The sequence below is a fragment of the Humulus lupulus genome, chromosome 7 (genome assembly GCF_963169125.1).
Source record: "Humulus lupulus chromosome 7, drHumLupu1.1, whole genome shotgun sequence".
Lineage (NCBI taxonomy): Eukaryota > Viridiplantae > Streptophyta > Magnoliopsida > Rosales > Cannabaceae > Humulus > Humulus lupulus.
Genome location: NC_084799.1, coordinates 3081536 through 3091871, shown reverse-complemented (window position 1 = coordinate 3091871; position 10336 = coordinate 3081536). Strand labels below are relative to the sequence as shown.

The 10336-nt window shown below is 33.0% G+C and overlaps 2 long non-coding RNA genes across 2 annotated transcripts; both read left to right on the top strand.

Moving 5' to 3' along the window:
- The first annotated feature begins 506 nt into the window (after window positions 1–506).
- On the top strand, window positions 507–6115 carry LOC133790340 (uncharacterized). The gene is made up of 3 exons (XR_009874000.1): window positions 507–1002; window positions 1843–1906; window positions 3052–6115. It is a non-coding gene; the product is annotated as an uncharacterized LOC133790340 (long non-coding RNA).
- Window positions 6116–6207: 92 nt separating this feature from the next.
- On the top strand, window positions 6208–9013 carry LOC133789360 (uncharacterized). The gene is made up of 3 exons (XR_009873533.1): window positions 6208–6701; window positions 7544–7607; window positions 8753–9013. It is a non-coding gene; the product is annotated as an uncharacterized LOC133789360 (long non-coding RNA).
- Window positions 9014–10336: the final 1323 nt, after the last annotated feature.

Genomic DNA, 10336 nt, shown 5'->3' with positions numbered 1-10336 from the left:
TCCCTCAATACATAATCCCAAGATGCCAAGAATCTTCCCATCGCCATAACTATTTTCCTACACATAAAAAACAAAGGAATGAGCCTAATGCCCAGCAAGAAAAATCTACTACAAGCATGAAACATATACATAAACATAAGCTATAAATATATAATGTAATATCCAACATTTTCATAATACATTTATTTATAATAAATCAGAGTTTTAATACATAAAATGTACAACTTTACAAATTTAAGAAATAGTAATGGAAAAATAGTGTTTAAAATATGATTTTATGTTTTTAATGAGATTAAAGAAAGAGAAACTTGAGTAGTCAAGTATTGGACCCAAATGTCATATAATTTTAATTGGGGATTTTTATAAAAATTAAGAAAGTTTGGCTAAAGGGCTTATTTGAAAAGAATTTTAGTATTTTGGGTCCAAGTGTAATTTTTAAAAATAAATAAATAAAATAAAATAAAATAAAAGGCTTCAGCCTTTCATTTTACCCGAGCCCCCCCCTCTCTCTCTCTCCTCAGAAAACCTCTCTCTCTCTCCCTCTCTCTCTCTCTCTCTCTCTCTCTCTCTCTCTCTCTCCTCTGCGTATTACTGTTGCCGACGACGCAGGAGTACTTTCCGGCCACCATTTTTAGCCACGCGCCGGACCGTTGGATTCAGAGGCCTCCGAACTATCGACCCACGCGGGAATCTAGAGCTCACTCGCCGATTAAACGCCTCAACCACTCGATTTAAGTTCGGCCACCCCGCGACTTCAAAGTTGCGATTCGGCCACCTCGGGCATCCGTTTGCCGATCCGTCACCACCATCGTGCTCCTCGTGTTGTGGGCTTCAAAACCCAATAACTTTTTCCTACATCTACCATAGTTGGGTGGTGGGCCCACCACGAGCCACCGCGATCCACCGTAGACCGACGGTCGAAACTTAGTGTTCGAGGTTCCGAAGTACGTTTTGAGTCTCAGAAAATCATCGTTTGACTTGTTGTGGAACCCGATCATTTTGGTATAATTTCTTTAACCTATATATTGTGATTTAATTGTGATTGATTAGAGTAATTGTTATTATGTGTATTTATAGTATATAATTATATATTATTGATATATGGAATATTTTCTGTAATTTACTGGCTGTCTAGGATTATATATATTTTTGATACAGGTTTTGATTTTGGAATTGTCCACTTTATAGCCGTTGTGCTGTCCAATTTTCTAGAAAATATTAGATATTAAATCAAGTATAAAAATACATATTTAATTGATTTTATATTAATATAGAAATTATTATGATTAAGTAATTTTAATTATTATTGTTATTATTTTGTTAAGTAAATCAAGAATACAGATTCATATATATATATATATATATGAAAAGTATGATTTATAGTAAACCTATTATCTAACCATTATTATTGTATATTAATATTTGAATATTAAAATAATATCAAATATTAGTTTCCTACAGTTATTGATATTTGTAAGACCAGTGAAGTTTGGAGAAAGTATATTTATTATATCACTGGAATTAATATTATGACTAATTAATAATAATATAAATATTTATATTTATATTATTATCATTATATTGATTATTACAACTTTATGTTACAAATATGATTTCTTTTATAAAATGACTATTTGAATATATACATCCATATACGTATTGCTATTGAAGTATTTTGTTATTAATATCGAAATAAGTTTAATTATAGACGATAATTATTATTGTTGTTAGGATTATAATTATTATTATCATTTATATAGTTTCTGGTATGATTAATATACACTATCAATAGTGTATATTTACGGATTAGATAGAATTTAATAAATTATGTGCCTTGAATAGGATTTGTATGGATTTGATTGATTGACTCTTGGTGAGCCGTTTTAAAATAAGCTAAGGACCTAAGGTAAGTAAATCTCACCTTTTGTGCTTAAGTGTAAGATGCATGACTACATTGATTGTGTACATCTGATGAGTTAAGTATGGTATGATGATGATGCATATGATAAGTATGTGAAGAATGGTTATATGAACACCATAAGGGTGTTGTGTGATATGTAATTGATGAATTCTGTGATATGTGAAAGATGTCTTACTTGGTTAAGAATGATATGAATTATGTGCAAGTATGTGTTCTTATGTTGATGGATATGTGGATTACTCTATGTTCATGATTTGTTATATGTTATGATATATGAAGCGTTTAAGTTTTTAGGCTGGAAACCTTAGACCTGAGCCATAGCTCTACGTTAAGGTATAACAACGCCACCAACCCAAAGCTTCATGTATTATGACTAAAGATGTTTTGAGTTATATGAGATGTGATACAATGCCTTGATTGAATACCATCAACATCAGTCATGAACACGAACATTGGCATTTCAGCATCAGCATGTATGCATGGCATGTACAGTTATGTGATATAAGACCATGCATATGAATATGAGAAAAGTTATGAAATGTCTTGAAAAGTCTTATGTAAAGTTAAACATTTTAATGACACAAGGCTTAAGCAAAGTGATAATAAGATGTTTAAAAAGGGTGCCACTGTTTTGATGAAGCAATCAAGTAAGTTCAGTAAAGAAGACGGAAGTCTATAAGACTTATAGTGGCTGCCCACTAGTGTGGGCTAGGTCAGAGTTGACCATTCAGATATGTTTGCCATGTTTCCGTCTTTCTCCTCCATATGTGTAATAAGTATGGCAGCTATGGCAACGATGAAATGAGTGTTATGATGAGCCTAGCTGAGATGATGGCTAGCCGGAGGAGAACCCATGGGATTCTATATGATATGTGTAACAAGCCCTGCAGGCATTGGCTGAATCAAACAGTGTGCACAAGTGATATTGGGCCCATAAAAATGTGAAACTAAAAGAAAGAGCATAAAAGTAAAGTTTGAAAGTGCATGAGCAATAAATGAAATGCATAAGTATATAAGTCAGCATATTAGTATATGTGCACTACAAACTCACGACATTCATGTGTATGTGTATGCATGAGATTTGCTTACTGAGCGTTAGCTCATTATGTTATTTTCCAACATTTTTCCAGGTGTGGCTTTAGCTGTTGAGCAACTTGTGGAGCACGGACTCAGTAGCAATGCAATAGTGGTTTAGAGTTTTCATATGGCTGCCTTAAATTTAAAGTATTCATACGTGTAATAATTTCTTCTAATAAGTTTATATAAAAGATTTAAATTTTTCTGTATTTCTTCGTATCATTTTATTTAATTCTTTTGGTCAAGTGCCTTACATACTCGTAAACCCTAGAATTACGAGTATGTGGCAGACGTACCCTACCTTAGGGACGTTACAAATGGTATCAGAGCTTTGAGTTTGTAGATGTCGTATACTCGTTATGTTATTAGATTTTGGGATCTGAAATGCTACTGAGTTCCGCCACAAGACAAGCCACACGTTAATGGTTAGTATAATTTATCCATATTTTAGTTAATGTATGTTAATGATGTTGTATAATTGTATTAGAAACTCATTGTGTGTTTGAGTTTCCATGATATAAGTATGAGTTTGGATTAAATGAATATTCTCATGCACGGTAGAGAAATTGAAGTTTGTTATTTATCTGAATGCATGCCTTTATTATTGATGTGATAAATAATTGATGATTTATCGATGTCGATGTTTGGATTGTTAATTGATATTCTCAAGCTTTGAAAGTGATCTATCAGTTCAGTTAGTGTGTTAAGGGTTAATATGTCAGGTTAGTGTTTTGGAGAGCAAAGTTTTAGGTTGTTGCTGAGAGCACACACAATAAGAGACTTTAGTGAAACAGTAGTAATATATAGAAGAAAAAAAAAAAAAAAAAACATAATCTATTAAGGATTGGGGTTTTGGACACGTTCTACCTCGTCAATCAACTTTTGTTGTTCAACTCTAAGGGTCTCCCCAGTAGTTTGCAGTGTCTGAAATTTTTCCTTCATATCGACTGAGTAGTTAGCAAGAAGTGTAGTTAAAGTCCCATTCTCCTTAACCAACTTCTCCTTCTCTCGAGTCAATGCCTTGTTGGCATTTCTAATGGTTATCATCTCTTGTTTTTGTGTTTCTATATACCTTTTCAAGTGGTCAACCTCTTGTTCTCTTGCAAGAACCCGTTGGCCTAGGTTTGAGACCGATGCTGCCGCCTGAGTGGTAAGAACTAAGGAATCTTTTACAGCTTGTAGGTCTGACCTATGGGATAAAATTATTTGGTCTTTAGGTGTGAGTATGCTTTGACCTATACTAATGGCCACCTTTTTATCGAGCATAGCTGAATCCTCCACCGTGACAAGGCCAGTATCAGAATAAAATTTGGGAAGCCAAACTCTGGGAAATTGAGTATTTCGTTCTGGGATGTGTACCGTAGGATACACCATTAGCTGTGGTAGGGGTGCATAAATTTGTGGTGAAGATTCGATAGTGGGAAGATTTGGCTCAGGTAAAGCTAAAGTTAGGTCTAAGTTCAGCTGAGATGATGAGGATGCCATGGGTTGCTTAGCTTGAGTAATGGACGGAAGTAATAATTATTTGGTTTTCAAAAGCTTGAGATTGATTGTGTTTTAGTGTGTATGTGATGAATTTTATTTATAGAAAAATGTGTTGAACTGTTGGGTCATTGGATCCTTGAATTTGTTTGTTTTCAAGATAGATATCACAGATTTTATCTTGTTCAATGTGTTACGCTATCCTCTCTGATGATGAAAGTCAAACTTATTAGATGTTGTCGACATGGAAATCACTTCTATTGATTTTGCGATCCTGATTTGAACATGGAAACAATTTGTAAATTGTTGAATGAATCGAGGTGATAAATGTTATTTACTGAATTACTCTGTAGTGTGAATTACTTTCGGCGATTAAATTATAGTATATTAGCTGTTTTATCCCGAAAGTAAGATAATGTATTACTTGTGTGAATTGATGACTGAGTATTATTGGTATAGGTGTTGAAATGAGACATGTCTAACTTATTAGACATGTGAGAATTATTCGTTTTCGTAGATGAAGTGGTGGATTGGTCAGTCAATACTTATCCCATGTTTTATTCAATGAAGGGATACTAAGCTAAGTGTGTGAATTTCCGAGTGGCCACGGTTATTTGCATTCTAGCATAGTATCAATATGCCCTTTATTATTTTATACATTTGGAAACAATTTTGATTTTTAAATGTTTTCTTAGAGAAAAAATGAGAGTCAGGTTTTTCTGAACTGGTACCTAATGAATGGCCTATCTCACTATTTCTCATTCAGGGCAAGAAGTCGGTTTTGACAACGAAAGGGTTTCACAGAGACTTGGTTTTAAAGAATAATCTTCATCGGCTATATAATTGTTTTCTAGTTATCCAATTTTTTTTTTATGCCGAAAAACTTTCTATTGAACAAACTTGTTGCTCAATTTAGCATCTATTATCAAGGTATAACCAGTCAATTGCATCTACTTAAAAAAAAAAAAAAAAAAAAAATTGACTGTAAGACATGAAGATCAAGGATGTTTTCATGATGATGGTCATTTTCTCTTCTTACGTTATGTGGTTTGTGTTCAAAAGTATGGATGATGAGGATTCGTTTGTATTTTCGTATACATTCATTGTAATTTATACTATTGTTATAGCTTATTTCCTTTCTATCTATATTGTAGTCATCATGTGAGGCGTTTACACATCCTCGCCTTTTTATATATGATAAGGATTACAAGAAGTCAGGAATAAGTTTTGTTTTCGGGGTGAAAGTAAGTGTTGTGTATAAAATCTTATGCTGTGAAATGTTGTTCTGTTTATTTGTAATGGTAGTTCTTGTCTCCGATTATCAAATTTTAGTTTGAAATTTCGAGGACGAAATTATTTTAACGGGGGAAGGATTGTAATATCCAACATTTTCATAATACATTTATTTATAATAAATCAGAGTTTTAATACATAAAATGTACAACTTTACAAATTTAAGAAATAGTAATGGAAAAATAGTGTTTAAAATATGATTTTATGTTTTTAATGAGATTAAAGAAAGAGAAACTTGAGTAGTCAAGTATTGGACCCAAATGTCATATAATTTTAATTGGGGATTTTTATAAAAATTAAGAAAGTTTGGCTAAAGGGCTTATTTGAAAAGAATTTTAGTATTTTGGGTCCAAGTGTAATTTTTAAAAATAAATAAATAAAATAAAATAAAATAAAAGGCTTCAGCCTTTCATTTTACCCGAGCCCCCCCCCTCTCTCTCTCTCCTCAGAAAACCTCTCTCTCTCTCCCTCTCTCTCTCTCTCTCTCTCTCTCTCTCTCTCTCTCCTCTGCGTATTACTGTTGCCGACGACGCAGGAGTACTTTCCGGCCACCATTTTTAGCCACGCGCCGGACCGTTGGATTCAGAGGCCTCCGAACTATCGACCCACGCGGGAATCTAGAGCTCACTCGCCGATTAAACGCCTCAACCACTCGATTTAAGTTCGGCCACCCCGCGACTTCAAAGTTGCGATTCGGCCACCTCGGGCATCCGTTTGCCGATCCGTCACCACCATCGTGCTCCTCGTGTTGTGGGCTTCAAAACCCAATAACTTTTTCCTACATCTACCATAGTTGGGTGGTGGGCCCACCACGAGCCACCGCGATCCACCGTAGACCGACGGTCGAAACTTAGTGTTCGAGGTTCCGAAGTACGTTTTGAGTCTCAGAAAATCATCGTTTGACTTGTTGTGGAACCCGATCATTTTGGTATAATTTCTTTAACCTATATATTGTGATTTAATTGTGATTGATTAGAGTAATTGTTATTATGTGTATTTATAGTATATAATTATATATTATTGATATATGGAATATTTTCTGTAATTTACTGGCTGTCTAGGATTATATATATTTTTGATACAGGTTTTGATTTTGGAATTGTCCACTTTATAGCCGTTGTGCTGTCCAATTTTCTAGAAAATATTAGATATTAAATCAAGTATAAAAATACATATTTAATTGATTTTATATTAATATAGAAATTATTATGATTAAGTAATTTTAATTATTATTGTTATTATTTTGTTAAGTAAATCAAGAATACAGATTCATATATATATATATATATATATGAAAAGTATGATTTATAGTAAACCTATTATCTAACCATTATTATTGTATATTAATATTTGAATATTAAAATAATATCAAATATTAGTTTCCTACAGTTATTGATATTTGTAAGACCAGTGAAGTTTGGAGAAAGTATATTTATTATATCACTGGAATTAATATTATGACTAATTAATAATAATATAAATATTTATATTTATATTATTATCATTATATTGATTATTACAACTTTATGTTACAAATATGATTTCTTTTATAAAATGACTATTTGAATATATACATCCATATACGTATTGCTATTGAAGTATTTTGTTATTAATATCGAAATAAGTTTAATTATAGACGATAATTATTATTGTTGTTAGGATTATAATTATTATTATCATTTATATAGTTTCTGGTATGATTAATATACACTATCAATAGTGTATATTTACGGATTAGATAGAATTTAATAAATTATGTGCCTTGAATAGGATTTGTATGGATTTGATTGATTGACTCTTGGTGAGCCGTTTTAAAATAAGCTAAGGACCTAAGGTAAGTAAATCTCACCTTTTGTGCTTAAGTGTAAGATGCATGACTACATTGATTGTGTACATCTGATGAGTTAAGTATGGTATGATGATGATGCATATGATAAGTATGTGAAGAATGGTTATATGAACACCATAAGGGTGTTGTGTGATATGTAATTGATGAATTCTGTGATATGTGAAAGATGTCTTACTTGGTTAAGAATGATATGAATTATGTGCAAGTATGTGTTCTTATGTTGATGGATATGTGGATTACTCTATGTTCATGATTTGTTATATGTTATGATATATGAAGCGTTTAAGTTTTTAGGCTGGAAACCTTAGACCTGAGCCATAGCTCTACGTTAAGGTATAACAACGCCACCAACCCAAAGCTTCATGTATTATGACTAAAGATGTTTTGAGTTATATGAGATGTGATACAATGCCTTGATTGAATACCATCAACATCAGTCATGAACACGAACATTGGCATTTCAGCATCAGCATGTATGCATGGCATGTACAGTTATGTGATATAAGACCATGCATATGAATATGAGAAAAGTTATGAAATGTCTTGAAAAGTCTTATGTAAAGTTAAACATTTTAATGACACAAGGCTTAAGCAAAGTGATAATAAGATGTTTAAAAAGGGTGCCACTGTTTTGATGAAGCAATCAAGTAAGTTCAGTAAAGAAGACGGAAGTCTATAAGACTTATAGTGGCTGCCCACTAGTGTGGGCTAGGTCAGAGTTGACCATTCAGATATGTTTGCCATGTTTCCGTCTTTCTCCTCCATATGTGTAATAAGTATGGCAGCTATGGCAACGATGAAATGAGTGTTATGATGAGCCTAGCTGAGATGATGGCTAGCCGGAGGAGAACCCATGGGATTCTATATGATATGTGTAACAAGCCCTGCAGGCATTGGCTGAATCAAACAGTGTGCACAAGTGATATTGGGCCCATAAAAATGTGAAACTAAAAGAAAGAGCATAAAAGTAAAGTTTGAAAGTGCATGAGCAATAAATGAAATGCATAAGTATATAAGTCAGCATATTAGTATATGTGCACTACAAACTCACGACATTCATGTGTATGTGTATGCATGAGATTTGCTTACTGAGCGTTAGCTCATTATGTTATTTTCCAACATTTTTCCAGGTGTGGCTTTAGCTGTTGAGCAACTTGTGGAGCACGGACTCAGTAGCAATGCAATAGTGGTTTAGAGTTTTCATATGGCTGCCTTAAATTTAAAGTATTCATACGTGTAATAATTTCTTCTAATAAGTTTATATAAAAGATTTAAATTTTTCTGTATTTCTTCGTATCATTTTATTTAATTCTTTTGGTCAAGTGCCTTACATACTCGTAAACCCTAGAATTACGAGTATGTGGCAGACGTACCCTACCTTAGGGACGTTACATATAACATATAAACATATATCATAATTCTAACCCATGTACATGGTAACTATTGGGGTTTGCTAACTAAGCAACTATAAGCCTCATACTACAATGAGGTTTGCTAGCTAAGCAACTATAAGCCCCAAAAACATAAAAGTGTTGGGGTTTGCTATTTAAGCAACTATAAGCCTCAAAAAATATATCATAACATATAAAAACATACTATAGCATAATCATATAAGAATATAATAACTATCCTATTTTCCTTACCAAATACCGGGATGTGAGAACAAGGACGGGATTTTGGAACACTCCTAAAAACCATTAATAGAAGGTGAGTTTTTTCTAAAATAAGGAGATGAAAAAGAAATGAATCTAAACCACCGAGTAGAAGAGCTTACCGAAATGAAACCTCAAATTCAAAGAACTTAGATGCCTAACCACGAATGAAAATAGTGAGTTAAAAATTGAGTAGAGAAAAACTATAAAAACTAATGAAATATACAGAGATGAACTGGGAATAGAAATACCTTTGAATACACTATAATCGAACTACACCTTGATATCAAAATACACACTAATAACCTTACTTCCCAAGTGTTTAATAAGCTTATAATGATAAAGCTTATAACCCCAACCCAAGTGTTTAACACTCTAAAGTAAACCTAGCAGCTTGAAGGCTCTGAACTCAGCTTGAAGAATGAAAGAAATGGTTGGGTACTAGGTCCTATTTATAGAGTTCAAGAATGAAAAGATCTTCATTTAGCTTGAATAAAAATAATGACTTTTTAATTGAAAATCATTTGAATATTCGTTCAGCAGAGGCTTAAGACTCGGTCAAAAAGATTCTGGACTTATCAAGAGGTTATGGAATAAAATGAGCTCGGTTTCAAAATTGTTCAAAATTCATGCCCTAGAGCCGATTTATCGCCCATGCTAGACGATATATCGCCTGGGCTGATATTCCCGAGGCTCGTCGAAATGGTCGTGCGAAGTTACGTGTTTTTCGTATCCTCGTGTGGCGATATATCGCCCCCTAGAGCTACGATATATCGGCACATGCTGAAATATTATACACGTAATTACACTTTTCAGCCTAATTTGAATTGAGTAAACAACTTTGAGTGAGTCCTATAACGATTTCAAAGCTTCTGACAGACTCTGGGATTTTCAGATATTACTCTTAATAAACTAATCCTCAAAAATACTTAATTTCTCAATAAACATGCACATGACAAGTGTCATTATCTTATTGGGTCTATCTAAACCTTATAGTATAATAATTATCATCTTCATAATCAGTTATATTAATCAAACCTTATGTTATAATTAATATTCTTA